We start from the raw sequence: 15,742 nt of genomic DNA, 5'->3' as shown, positions 1-15,742 counted from the left end.
TTCTGTCCTGGTTGGAATTACCAAGGAAGCTGAAGGGGGACTTGCTTTGATTCCTTTGATTTACCCCCCTGATATTAAGTCAATATCATTTGGCAGACAAAGCATATATAGAGAAGCCATTTAGAGGTGGCGATTCAGCACCAGACACTCACTTCATATCACCTAAAGGACAAAGCCTTTACCGAGCATGACATCCAGCCAAATGATGTTATTTACCCACAATTAGTGAACAGCAATAGAGGAGACTAATGTTATGCTGACAGAGGACCCAGCCGGATGGGTGTCATAAAGACACTATTGAAGTTTTAGGTCTCCAGAAAGAAAGGCTCTATTCAGACATGTTCGGGGCACTAGTACAAGTTCAGAGCTCTGTGCCCTGCAGCTGGGTACCTTTCATTGGCAATAGCTTCCATTGCTGGCGCCTCAGTCTGAATACTAACATTGATGATCTAGTTCTGCAAGATGCACACAATGCATGATAAGGATAACCCAAAGAAGCTCATTGTGGCCAAAAAACATTGGGTGTCAGAATGTCTGCAGTTATAGAAAACAAATGCAAAATAAATACATCTATAGACACATAGACGCACAATGATCACAAAAAGTTCACCCCCCCCCTTTGTTATAGATTTGTTCTAATCCTGCCCTGCACCCACCCAAGCCTGTAATTGTTGCCTATCGTGTCTTTACTAAATACTGACATGTAGGGGGTGAATAGTTTTGCATTCATTTATTTCAATGTTGTAATTGTAATGAATGGAGATTACTCTGTAGAGATCTGTTTTCACATACACATTCATCTTTTGTTTCATGTTTCGTCTCCAGATCCCTCATTAAGTCTATTGTTATAGTGATGGTGTTATATACGCATATACGGTACGTACAAAGGGTGTCAATGTTTAGGTTTTTTATTTTTTTTTATTTTTTTTAAAGGTGCACGTACTGACATTTATCTAAGGCTGCTTTCCCACAATGAGCATTCATCCGTTATTAAACGTCCGTTTTCTGTGTGAAAACGGATGTGAAATAACGGGTGATAACCGATGAAGAAATATTATTCCGTTAAGACCAGTTATAACATCCCTCATGTACGACCTTAACACCACTGCCTACAGACTCCCACAGCCGCCGGGACTACTACTACTCCCATGAGCGAACAGACTTGTTTCCATGATGGGAGTAGTAATTACTTGGCTGTGGGAGTCTGCCGGTGGCTGGGGAGGCTACATTAGTGTTTGTACTACTACCCCCATCATGGGACAGAGTCTATTCCATGATGGGGTTTGTAGTACAGGGGCTGAGGGATTGATTGCACCGGGTTTCTGTTCTGAGACCCGATGCGATCAGAAGTTATTAAGCAAGGGAGTGGGCGGCAAGCTCCGCAACCCTGCGATGTATCGTGTGTTTTAACTTTCATTTTTAACTTCCCCGCAGGGAGCTCTGAATGGCCGGTACTGAGGAGCCATTCAGGGCTCTCAGCGGGAGATTTAAAAAAGAACATTGTGAGTAGCAGGGGGCCATATGTATAATAAAAGCGCTTTAGGGGGAAAGATATATAGCGCTGCAGGGGGAGGGGGCAGATATATAGCCCTCCAGCCATTTATAATATGCCCCCTGCAGCGCATTTCTCTCTCTCTCTCTCATCCTGCTCAGAGTAGCGAGCAGGATGACACACATGCTGGCTGGCATAGTGAGTTACCAGAGGCAAGGCAGCTTCGGTGCTTACCCAGCCTCTACCTCCAGCGGCCCACAGATAATTTGAGTTTGAGACCCCTGCTCTAAATAGAGGGGGGGGCTGTAATACAGTGGCCATTGAGTACACCTATCTTATTAGAGCTGCAACTAATGATTATTTTTAAAAATAATTTAGTTGGCCGATTATTTGTTCAAAATAAAAAAATAATATTAGGGGACCAGGGAAGGGTTAATGGGAGAATGGGAGGAAGTGAGGTTAACAGGGGGAAAAGAGAGATGGTTAACCTATGAGCCTTGCTCCAGGGGAGAAGGAGCAGTTCACAGACCTTAGTGATCCACCCTCTCTGCACCCGAAAAATCTGTCACTGCACAGGATGGAGAGCAAAGTTTCTGGCAGGACAGGTGGGCTACCGCAATGTCAGGACCAGATGCTTCCCCGAGGACAAGGAGGTGGAGCCGCATTCCGGGCTCTACTTTGGGGCGCGGTCTCAGAGCTGGAGCTAGGTCACAGATGTTGCACATCCAGCAGCATCTTCAAAAAGACACCGGAGGGTAAAGTGAGACCAAGGGTAACATTTAGGGGCAGACTGAGGGGCCTAACAGCAGAGAAAGTAGTAAAAATTGTAGAAATACTATGTTACTAGGCCACGCCCCCTTACTGCCAGGGTCACACTCACTAACAACTGCTAATGGAATTGGTTAACAATTATTTCAATTATATATCGAGTGATTAATCGTTATATATCGTAGCCCTATATCTTGTATTAAAATATTTCAAATGGCAAACTCTGCACTTTTATAAATATGCCCATATTTCCCAACAGTTCAGAATCTTCTAGTTACTGATGAGAGCTCAACAATGTACTCTGTCCTTCCTAATAGAATCTTTATCCAATAAGGAACCACAATTCCCTGTCTCCTAGTGGTGTTGGCTCTTATTATAGGATATGGTGTTCTCAGTTGACATAAGGATTCTGCAGTTGCTTAAGGCGAGAGGGCCTGCAAATAACAGAGACGCTATCTCTTCTCAGTCACACTTGCTGTCCTTCCTGCCAGGACAGCCGAGATTTATAATAAAGCCAATACGGCAGATTGCAGATTTCACCACAGACGCCTAAGGATTCCACACCCTGCACACTCATAAAAGTGTCAGTCATACAAGCAGTGACAGCATGATCTGTAGTGAGCCTGGCACATATGTAGAAAATAAATACTACTAATTTCATTTTAGCATTCCCTAGAGATAAAATTATGACTGAACTATACATATGGCACAGAGAGCTGCCTATATGGGCAACCTACTTGTATGTTCACAGTGCCCCAACCTGTAGCAGCCATCCCTGATATAAAAAGCCTGTGAAAAGCCTTAAAGGGGTTATCCACCATAAGGTGATTTTAGTGTGTACCTGCCAGACAGTAATGGACATGTTTAGGAAGGATCTGTGCTTGTCTTGGCGCTATGTTGTGAGATTACCATAACTCTCTGGCTATCTTTTTGTGAACTGGGTATTTCATGTTGGAGTTCGCTCTCTCCCATAGTTTCTTGTGTGCAAGTGTGAGGTCACTTTCCTCCCTCCCACACATCAACCACCCCACCCATTGAAACACAAATGAGCTGCATTCCATTCAAAAGACAGTGTTTTCTAACCAGGGTGCCTACAGCTGTTGCAAAGAATACAATCAGTTGCAGAATGATCTCCCTCCCACCAAGCAGTTGCTCCACCCATTGAAGCAGAACAGGCTCCCTTTGCACACCTGACTAGTGATGTCGGCCGCACTGCATCCTGGGAAAACCTGAGACCTGAGTAATTTTGTATGCGGTTAAAAATATTGGGGCAAAAATCACAGCAGAATTGTGAGACTACCATCAGACACAGAAACATGCACTATATTATGAACTACACTAACTTTACAGCCCCTGTAGAAAAGTAAAAAAAAAAAAAAAAAAAAAAAGAGAGAAATACCCCTTAAACAATAGTTTTAATTGCCTCTTTGCCTATTAACAGAGCAACACTTGGATGATATAGATCTAATCACATTTCCCCTCCTTAAAAGTACAAAACTGCAGCAGTGCCCCAAAACTCAGCAACCTGCAGAACTAAACCACTAAGGCCATGTTCACAAGTCCAGAATTTCCGGGCAGAATTCAGCATTAGCATGGTGCTTTTCTTTCATTGCTTTTGTTAAATTTCGTATGGAATCCGCACCAATTCCAAAAAAAATTCACATCAATTGCACACTTTGTGAAGAAGAAACAAGCCCCATTCACTTCAACGGGCTTCCGCATCCGGATTCCGCAGGAATTTACGACAGGACCTTTCTTTATGCAGAATTTCCACAGCGAAAAGACTGATGCGGAAATTCTGCAGTGTGAAAGGGACTGCGGAATCCCATTGAAGTTCATAAAGCTGTAAACACATGCAGAATTTCCATGCGAATCTCCATTCCAAAGATTCCAATGCAGCAGAGTCTCATTGAATTCAACAGAATTCTGCTGCACTATGCACATGGCTGAATTTCCATGTCCGCAGAAAGAATTGCAGCAGAAGCACAGTCATATTATGCCGGCATCCGCAGTGTCCAGAATGTCCACCCGTGTGAACATTCCGAGGTGTGGACATAGCCTAAGGCTATGTTCACACCTCGGGATTTCCGTGCGGAATTCCGAACTGGAATTCTGCATAAAGATTCTGCTGCAGCTGTGTATTGAATTCAACTGTATTCTGCTGCACTGTGCACATGGCAGAGTTTAAATATCTGGCACAGAAATTCAGATTTCCGTGGCCGCAGAAAGAATTAACCTGTTTCATTCTTTCTGTGGACTCTGCATAAAATCCATTGCCATCTATGAAACGGCGCATTCCTGTGCAGTCTTAGCACAGTTTTTGGAATAGTCTATAAGAGTCAGACCGCAATACTGCAAAAGAGTTCTCTTTTAATTATAGAGGCCAGACATAGACTTATGTACACGTCTCCATGGAAGATAGCTATATTCACAGCTTAGCTAAGATTACAAAGAACAAGAATTTCCAGTTTATTATCAGAAGGTGACAGAGGCGACACCTACATGCATTATCCTCTCCAGTCTTATTCATATTTTGGTAAAGCTAGCTGAGCGTGTTTTAATTTTTTTGTTATTGAACTCAGTCCACAGATAAGTATTAATTCAACATACATACAATGTATTGAATGCACCCTTGCCTGTATGCATGAATCATATTCTGTAATATTTGAGATACAGAGCTGTTTAGATACTTGTGCAGTGTCCAATAGCGCATAGCTGCAGTAAATTGTGTTGTTGTTAGACATTGCTTTCCTATGGTCTCTAGACTGTAATGTTTGGCATTTTGTTGCACACTTTTATGATAATGGTATTTTATATTGGTTTGTATGTTTACCCATTTTTTATTGTAGGCTTTGAGTAAGGGAGCCCATATATTTACACTGCCCCATATATCGGTATGTGAAATGTTGGCAGGAGCCTGCTCTCACTCAGCCTCGCTTTCCCTTGTGGGGAAAAAGTTCAGTATGTTATTGAGTGATAGAGTAAGAAAGTTCCTTCCACAAAAGTTAGACCTGGGACCCTGGAAATGCTAGGCCCCCTGCCGATTGAAAACCGGAGGAAAACTACCTATTCCTTCCTGAGAGAGACAGAAAAAGGAAAACAAAGAGGAAGACAGACATTGGTGAGAAGGTGAACAAGAACTTTACCGCTGCATTAGGACCCTTTAGGGCTTTAGGCCGGGGCTAGACCCTTGAAGCTGCTAAGCCACCATCTACATTCAAGACCCACACCCCACCATGGGCAATGTGGCTCATCATCTGTGAGTACAGCTACAATTGGGAACTGCTAGGAGCCAACTAGTGAGCACCTTCCAGCTGCAGCTAGCTCTCAAGAGCCTAGAGCAGAATATAGAGTAGCTGGGGCTTGATTTTTATCAGAAAAGCGCACTTTCCTGATAAAGCCACCTACAGCCAACTGTTGGATTGTTACCATACAAAGATTATGTCTTAACGTTTGTAAAATATCCCTATTCAGCAGTTATTTTATCCTTCCTAAAGTGTGCCTGGTGTTTATTTACCATAGGTGCACCTCACCTATTATCCATCCTGACATCACATCAGGGTGTACCCTAGGGAAAATTACCATCTATACCACTGATCAAAACTGGTCAAGACCATGGAGTGTCAGATCACTTTGTGGAGACCCTGAAGCCCATCTAACAATGAACTGTGATGGGCTGTGGCACCACAACACCAAGGCTCTATCCACATACACTATGCTTCCCTCTAGGCTGTGCATCAAAATTGTTAAATATGCAAATCCCTCCCTCCTAAGAATGGGTCATACCCCCTTAACAACACAAGTACCTCTATAAACAGCGCTATCAGTGTGACCTCAATGTCAGCATATTGCTACATTGAGAAGTCCTCTATGCAATAGAATAGACAAGCATGATGTAAGCTTTCATGTGTATTTTATAGACAGATTCATTCCTGTTCATTTACATGACACATTTGGCTGGCATGTTATTTTACAAAGTAATGCAACAAAACATGCCTCATCAATGCCCATACTAAAAATCCTAGTGTCCATGCATTTCAGATTTGACAAGACAGCAGTAAGAGAAGCACTTGCTCTGGATCCCTAGCCTGGGATGTCTTTTCCTCGAAGCTTATCCAGTTCAATAAGAATTATAGATATTGGCAGCAGCCACAGAGAGGTGTTGACATTGTATTGTTCACATGAATAATAACTCTGCCCTCACGTACTAGTTCTTTGCGGTTGGCAGAGATTAGATGCATTTCCGATGCCAGCCTCCCAGCGGGCAAATCCTTCTGCTTAGGATGAAAGTTGTTTACTTGTCTATTGGAACATCTCACAAAAGGTTTTCCCAGTGCAAAGAGCACCAACCTCCTTTATATTACAGCTCGATGTATACTTGTCAGGCACTGCCTAAGTCCAGTCTACCAGCTGTACATGTATCTATCCAATAAAAACAATGGCCTGCACAGAAGAGGTTCTGTTCATCACTTATTAGTTATTGAACTGCAAACTACAAAAGGTTCCTGATGCACGAAGGGCATCCCCTATCTAAACACACTACCTGTAATGTATAGTATGTTGCAGTTTTTGGTTTGCAACATTAGCACTAGCTTGGAAGCACTAGCGCACAGACACTGTGGAACAATGAACTGGTTTTGACTTGGCCCATGCAGCAACCACCATATTTAACATCAACATGAATGATACAGGAGTGACAAGGAGACTGCATAAACTGCAGCGGTTACTATGCCCCTAAATAGATACGAAATGACTAAGGCCTTGCTTGCTGAAACGCATCACACGACTTGAACCCTTTGCTGTTGTATCCCATGGCAACTATGCAATTTTACTAATACAGAAGTTCATTTGATCTACGAGTCTGCGCTGGACACCTCCTTTCGTATCTATTGTATAACAAGATTAGTCCAAATCCAGTCCGGGCGCTCTCAGGAGGGAGCTGGTTATCATGGTCTTCTATGCCCCTTAATAGAATTGCTGCAACTTAGGAAGCAGAAGGTTCTTTTTTTAAATGTGGTGCTGTGGTGTGGTAGGGTGGTTCATTTGTGGAGGCTGAAGTGGAATAGAAAGAAAAACATACTTACCTATCCCTGGTCATTCACAGGTCCCACACAACTTACCTACACCTCTGTTTGGTCCTGTGATCTTTTCTCTTCTTCATGCTTCTGAGACGATAGCTTTTAGCAGGATCACTGGCCGAGACAGGACACTACTGCCACCACTGATTGGTTTAGTGGACAAGTCCTGCACCGAGCGCTCATCTCGGAAGCAGGAAGACGGAAGAATGAATACTAGATGGAGGCGAACGGGAGCTGAGAGGGACCAGGGATAGGCATGTTTATTTTTTATTTTCCCTTTCTATTTCCCTTTTACTCCAGCGCCATATTATTATTATTATTATTTTTTAGCTGGAAGCCATAAGCTTTACTACTGCCTTTTGTCCATGGTTTATATGAAGAATGTCCTTATTTGTGGATGTGGACATTACAGTAAACATGCTTCCACTCCCAAAAGAATCTTGTGAACCTATACAAATTTTTAAAGGCTAAGGACACCTTTTCACTGATCTTTTTTAAAGTGTTTGCTGTTTGTTTCCTAAATGTAAAATGAAGCAATTTTCTATATAGTTTTACTACAAACTTTCCTACCATTTAGCTGCTACTTAGGAAAAGATCGGATGGACTTTCTGTTCTCTTGTTAGATATAGCAAAAGGGAGGACAGGGGGGTTACACACCAACTCAGATTGTGGATGGGGGAAGAATCCTTGTAGGACAGCTCCCAAAGAATGTAGATAGGGAGGAAAGCAGGTACAAGGCAGCCTGCTTGATAGAATTATATAGGCTGTGTACACGTAAAGATAGAAAATAGCATTCACACAGTAAGCTAAAGAGATCGAGAAGCTGATATTGTTAAGGGTTTTTTTTTTTTGCACCAAAATAATTAAAATGCTTTTAAAAGGAATCTATAGCCTTTAAGCTTGCATTATTCTGTAGTCACAGAATTAATGTGTTTGTCGGGCAAAATTCCCGATATTTGCTAGAGTTTACATCCCATGCAGATGAATAGGACTAGAATAACTAAACGTTGTAATAGTTTTTAGAGTAACTATGAGACACTCCTTCTGTGTGTGTGCATTGTCTTTTAAATTCCTTAAAGGGGTACTCCGGTGAAAACCTTTTTTCTTTTAAATCAACTGGTGGCAGAAAGTTAAACATATTTGTAAATTACTTCTATTAAAAATCTTAATCCTTCCTGTACTTATTAGCTGCTGAATACTACAGAGGAAATTATTTTCTTTTTGGAATGCTCTCTGATGACATCACGACCACAGTACTCTCTGCTGACGTTATTATAATAATAATAACACTTTATTTATTGTTGTCCTTAGTGGGATTTGAACCCAAGTCCCCAGCACTACAAGGCAGTAGTGCTAACCACTGAGCCACCATGCTGCCCTTAGCATAGATCTGCTACGCATGGTTGCTAAAATGGACAGAGATGTCAGCAGAGAGCACTGTGTACGTGATGATATCAGTGTTCCAAAAAGAAAGAAATTTCCTCTGTAGCATTCAGCAGCTAATAAGTACTGGAAGGATTAAGATTTTTTAATAGAAGTAATTTACAAATATGAAAACTAGAAATTAGGTGCAGCTCACAACTAGAGATGAGCGAACTTACAGTAAATTCGATTTGTCACGAACTTCTCGGCTCGGCAGTTGATGACTTATCCTGCATAAATTTGTTCAGCTTTCAGGTGCTCCGGCTGGAAAAAGGTGGATACAGTCCTAGGAGACTCTTTCTTAGGACTGTATCCACCTTTTCCAGCCCACGGGAGCACCTGAAAGCTGAACTAATTTATGCAGGATAAGGCATCAACTGCCGAGCCGAGAAGTTTGTGACGAATCGAATTTACTGTAAGTTCGCTCATCTCTACTCACAACAGAAGGACCGAGGTAATTAAAGCTATAGCCGGACCCCACCGGCAACACAATAACAATAAATTACAAAAGAATATAGCTTATACCTCTAGGACCTCACCAAATTGGTGCATAATGATAAGGTTGGAAATAAAATGGAATATGGCAGCGTTAGTCATAAATTATATTTTTAATTCAGTATAGTTTTTAATTCAGTAAAATATAAATAAATATAAATAAAACAATGACAGATTAACACAGTGATAATCCCACTGGGCCCTAGTGGGATATCAAAAAATTATAAAAGAATATAAAAATAATAATGTCCTGTGTACTAGTGTTCCGATATATGTAGAAAATTTATCTGCAAACAAAAAATGCAATCCGCAAACAAAAATAGAATCAATGAATGATCAGTTTTGTGGCAGAGTGTGCTTGTAACATAAAGTCAATGGGGGACATGTATCATTTCCAGTGTATAATAGAAGTTTTTTACCCCTCTGCCTGTTGTCTAAATTTGGTGCAGCTGCGTTTAATTTATCATTCTTGTGCAGCTACTTTCTTGAATTGCGTTTAAATTTAGAATTCTCCTCAGAGCATACATTTACACCGCAGCTCTATTTAGTAGGAGCTTTGTCTGCAGCGTATCTGCACCTAAACAGTAAGTGTGTCCTCCTTATTAGTTTTAGAATTTTTTTCTTCATTATGTAGAGTTTTAATCTCACAATAATACCACTTTTTGCACCCAATTATAACACATCAATTATACCAATGTCCTTATTCTTCATTTAACATCTGTGACACCCCTGTGCAAATCACCTCAAATGTACATGGTGCACTCTACCTTATGGGCCTTGTTGTGCGCCTGCAGAGCACTTTGCGCCCACATATGTGGTATCTCCCTACTCTGGCTAAATTGTGTCCCAAAAAATGTTTTTTTTTTTTCCCATTTACCTCTTGTGAAAATTTAAAGTATGCGGCAACACCTGCATGTCAGTGTAAATAATTTTATTTTTATACACTAACATACTGGTGTAGACTCCAACTGTTCCTTTTCATAATGGGTAAAAGGAGAAAAAGCCCCCCAAAATCTGTAAGGCAATTTCTCCCGAGTACAGCGATACCCCATATGTGACCCTAAAATGTTGCCTTGAAATACGACAGGGCTCCAAAGTGAGAGCGCCATGCCCATTTGAGGCCTAAATTAGGGTTTTCCACAGGGGTGAACATAGGGGTATTCTATGCCAGTGTTTCCCAAACAGGTTGCCTCCAGCTGTTGCAAAACTCCCAACATGCCTGGACAGTCAATGGCTGTTCGGCAATACTGGGAGTTGTTGTTTTGCAACAGCTGGAGGCTCCATTTTGGAAACAGTGCCGTACCAGACGTTGTTCATATTTATTGGGGAGGGGAGGGGGGCTGTGTAGCGGTATGTGTATATATAGTGTTTTTTACTTATTTTATTTAAGTGTAGTGTAGTGTTTTTAGGGTACAGTCACACGGGCGGGGGTTGACAGCGAGTTTGCTGCATCTCAATCTTGCAGCACTCCCTGTAAACCTCTGCCCATGTGAGTGTACCCTGTCCATTCACATTGGAGGGAGGGGGGAAACATCCAGCTGTTGCAAAACTACAACTCCGAGCATGCCCTTTGGCTGACTGTGCATGCTGGGAGTTGTAGTTTTGCAACAGCTGGAGGCACACTGGTTGCGAAACACGGAAACAGACTCAGTGTTTCACAACCAGTGTGCCTTCAGCTGTTGCAAAAACTTCAAATCTCAGCATGCAGTGACAGCAGAAGGACATGCTGGAACTTGTAGTTATGCAACAGCTGGAGGCATACTGCTACAACTCCCAGCATGCCCTTTGGCAGTCCGTGCATGCTGAGGGTTGTAGTTATGCAACAGCTGAAGGCACACTGGTTGTAAAACACTTGAAAGTTTTTTACTTAACTTAGTGTTTCCAAACCAGTGTGCCTCCAGCTGTTGCACAACTTCAATTCCCAGCATGCATGGTCTGTCAGTGCATGCTGGGCGTTATAGTTTGGAGGCACAGCTGGAGGCACACGGGTTGAGAAAAAGAGTTAGGAAACCAACAATGTTTCCCAACTAGTGTGCCTCCAGCTGTTGCAAAACTATAATTCCCAGCATGGCCAGACATGCTGGAAGTTGTATTTCGGCAATATCTGAAGGGTCAGATGTTGACGAACTACAACTCCCAGCATGCTTGGGCAGTCTGGGCATGCGGGGAGTTGTAGGTTTTCAACAGCTGGAGGTCCACAGTTTGTAGACAACTGTATAATGGTCTCCAATCTGTGGTCTTCCAGATGTTACAGATCTACAACTCCCAGCATGCCTCGACAGAGTGGGCATGCTGAGATTTGTAATTTTGGAACATCTGGAAGAGCACAGATTGGAGACCATTATACAGTGGTCTCCAAACTGTGGCCCTCCAGATGTTGCAAAACTACAACTCCCAGCATGCCCAGATGGTCAAATGGTAAGATGGTTGGCTATCAGTGATAGCCACCATCTTACCGGGCGCTGGGGAAAAGTATAACGGAAAGCAGTAAATTGTAAAAATAAAAGGAGAATGATCTACAGTGTTAAGTGGATTACAAAGCTATTTTACTGTGACGGAGCTTGTTCAATGATAAGTAAGCTATCAAACATTTCCTATGTAAATGTATTAAATTGTTGGATCATAAAATAGCAATCCCAATATACAAGTGATCTAATGAATAACTGAACTGGAAACAAATATTCTATATGCAAATTATTTTAAAAGTGCTTTGGAATAACCAAGGAGTAAAAAGCAATATAAAGCAAACCAAATGAGGAATTGAGATAGGAAAGTTAAAACATTCTGGTGGTTCCTTAGTAGAACTTTCCTTCAGAAATAGAAAGGATTGCTACGTGCAGTTAAAGTTGGCTTATATTTGCTGGGAAAAAGACGCACTTGCGTCAAAATTTTTGGTGCAAAGGAAAAGAACGCAGGTAATAAATCCATGTGTACTATAGATGTCACTCCAAGGTACCCTGATTAGGCCACATCTGGACGACATGCTCTACCAAAACGTGCGCAAAAAAACGGGGAAAAAAGCGCTTGCGCAAAATTTTGCGCAAAAAAATACACACAAAACAGGGGTAAAATCTTTGATACATGTCCCCCAATGTGCTTGTAACATAAAGTCAATGATCATATATATGATACAAAGTATCTCTCACCACTGCTTCTGGCGGCTTGATGGATTTTTACTGTGGATCGCAGCCTTACACTCCTCTCGTGCCCCGATTGGGGGGGGGGGGGGGGGGCTGATTCTCCCGTCTCCCTAGCAGCCCCGATGGCAGGGGGGCGCAATATGGTGTTCCGTACCGCTGGCTCCGATGTCAGAGGAGCATACAGCGATGTTCTGTGCTGAAGACCACACTTGCTTCCCGGCTTGCTGTAGATGGAACTGTTCTGACACCACTCCGGCAAGAGTGTCAGTCAGCCCGGGAGCGACAATGGGTCTGGCGGCAATGGTACGTTCGGGAGCATTGGATAATCCAGGGATGGCGTCCCACGTGGAGGCTTGAGTTGCGGAAAGTGTAGGCTGTGCGAGATGGTTATGGTTGGGTCGCAACCATACTTTGAACCATCTCGCACAGATCATTGACTTTATGTTACAAGCACACTCTGCCACAAAACTGATCATTCATTGATTCTATTTTTGTTTGCTGATTCCATTTTTTGTTTGCAGATTAATGGACCATTTTCTACATATATCGGAACACTAGTACACAGGACATTATTATTTTTATATTCTTTTATAATTTTTTGATATCCCACTAGGGCCCAGTGGGATTATCACTAGATAGTGCCAGTTTAATGTGTTAATCTGTCATTGTTTTATTTATTTATTTATATGTATTTATATTTTACTGAATTAAAAACTATACTGAATAAAAAATATTCTTTTTCACTAACGCTGCCATATTCCATTTTATTTCCACGCTTATCATTATGCACCAATTTGGTGAGGTCCTAGAGGTATAAGCTATATTTTTTTTATAATTTACAAATATGTTTAACTTTCTGCCACCAGTTGATTTACAAGAAAAAAGGTTTTCACCGGAGTACCCCTTTAAAGGAGTCATTTAATCAACAATTATTCTAAATGTGCAATTATTGTCAGAATTGCTCGCTGTAGGAGTAGAAGCAATCTGAATAGTAAGCTTACATGGCACCCACCTGGCATTGTCAGCAGGTGTTTATAGGCACAGGTGGTAGTGCTTGCAGGAACTGTTACACTGTGCCAATGGGCATTGCGTCAGCCTCTGTGGGTGACAGTCTACTGGCAGATTACAGCCTGTATAAACAGTACAAATGCTGCTGACAGCGCACATTCACAGGAAATTTTAGGAAATATGGAAAAATCATTCACTCTCACTGGACACAGACAAGGATGCCCATGAAGTGGGTGTATAGAAGGCTTAGTGTACATCCAAATAATAATAGATTTTACTGATACAGTGCCAACATGTTCCCTAGTACTCACATTGGTCCCTGTCCCCAATGGGACCCACAATCTGAATCAGTTGATTTTCGTAATGTGGGAGGAAACGGAGGATAAACCAACACAAACATGGGGAGAAAATCCAAACTACAAGCAGATGTTGCCTTTGGTTGGACTTGATCCCAGACCCCAGCTCTGTAAGGTAAAAGTGTATAATCAATATGCCCAACATGCTAAGATGAGCGGTTACCCTACTGCTTGTACGATGATACACTTATTTATGGGAGACAAATAATGCTCTAAGATGTCAGTAAAAGTTGGTTCTCACTCGCAGGTTTCTATAAACTCTTAGAAAAGAAACAGTTTACATAAAAATAGACCATTAGCAGAAGTAGTTTCAAGTATGGGCTGTAACCCAGAGTATGAATCTTTTCCACTGACAAGTGTAGCTGAGTTTACATTAGAGCTGAAATGGTTTCAGAAAGTAACAATAGCTCAGAAGTGACTTGTTGCAGCGACACAAAGTTGTAACCTAGAATTGTCAGAGAGCAGCCCCCACCATGCACTTCAGCTTCGTGCTGGGAAAAAAAAAAAGTTACAAAAGGTAAAAAGTGAGTAATGCGAAACCCTCTGAACCTGCCTAATCCTGTTTCCCGATTCAGTTGTGTCTGGGAGCAAACACCAATCATCATCCTGGGGGGAGGGGAGCAGGTAATGAACTTGTCTTGATTGCAGCGTTCCTCTGAGAAACGTGTCAACACAAAGCCGGGTGACGGGGTCACAAACACCTTGGTTATTACAGATACTATCATTTAACGCTTTATTCAGGTAACACGACCCCACCGGCTTCATCTCTCCCTTTTCTAAACTTGAATTTTCCTATATTTTGTTTTTCCTGAGGTCAAAGGACCGCTGTAAGGTGAAAAGACCTCCTTTCGAGTGACAGAGCCTTCCATATCATCTTCATGGTGGAAACACTAGATTGTGGAAGACCTCCTACCTTGCAAAAGATACTAAACTCCAACTGTACTGTTAGAATTAAAAACATTATGGCTTAAATGGTCACTGTTGTAGGACAAGTGAATGTAAGAACCTCAGTATAATATCTTATTAGGGAAAAATGCTTTCTTCTCCCCTTCTCAGGTTCCCCCTCCTAAAATGTAGTTCATTCAGGGGGGAAAAAGAAACACAAACAAAATATTGCTCAGTTTCTTCTTGTGTTGGCTAGCAGCTCACTGGAGGATCAGTTACGTGGGCAAAGGAAGGAGGAGTAATTGGAGAGTTAGCATGGTGACTGCACAAGAGCTTACTGTGAGTATTAGATTTCATCCCAATACTTGTTCACAGCTTAGACTTCTCATTACTGCTGTATAATGTCCTCTTTGATGCTGATGGATGTGTATAGCACCACAGTAGAGCTGGACCCCACATCCTCTGTGTTTGTGGTTTATAGGAGACATCATAAAGGCAAGGCTTTCCCCACTAACTCAGAGACAACTCTAAATTAGAGATCAAGCCTGCAGATGGAAAACTGCTAAAAAACACCATATACAAGTTCTATAATGGCGAGAAATAGTGCTGCTTGTCATGCACACACAGGACGGGTAAGCCTTAAACTGCATAATAAGGTATTAATAACAAACCTGGATAATACTAGCAGTTATCAATACAAAATCCCTAGCTATCATCTATAACAATGGCCTAATTTCCCCTCAGGGCTTGGGTGCAATGGCAACCTCTGTCCCTTATAAATTAGTATTAACACGGTAAACAGGGCCTTAGGTAACAGAGTTATCGTTAACCCCTTATTTGGCCTACTCCCAGCTTTAGCCCCCCTTTCCAAAAGCCTAATGGGTCCCAGCAATTGCTTGGGTTTACTTGGTGCCAGTGTGTATATTAACCACTGATCTACAACCTGTGGCAACGCAGCTGTTGTTCAAATACAAGTTGAGTAGCTACAAGTTCCAGAATGCCAAGATCTACAGCCTCTCATAGGGTACGGGGGCTAGTAGTTTTAATTAGAATTGATATTAGTTTTCATATAATTTCATCTAGATTTGTAGACCTCAA

General features: G+C 41.9%; 1 protein-coding gene across 33 annotated transcripts in view; it reads right to left on the bottom strand.

Moving 5' to 3' along the window:
- The window catches only part of LOC130297737 (general transcription factor II-I repeat domain-containing protein 2-like), a 1,987,867-nt gene that overhangs the window by 352,115 nt on the left and 1,620,010 nt on the right, over window positions 1-15,742 (bottom strand). The window lies entirely within an intron of this gene.

The sequence above is a fragment of the Hyla sarda genome, chromosome 13 (genome assembly GCF_029499605.1).
Source record: "Hyla sarda isolate aHylSar1 chromosome 13, aHylSar1.hap1, whole genome shotgun sequence".
Lineage (NCBI taxonomy): Eukaryota > Metazoa > Chordata > Amphibia > Anura > Hylidae > Hyla > Hyla sarda.
Note: the sequence above shows the minus strand (reverse complement) of the source record. Positions and strands in the feature narration are given on the sequence as shown.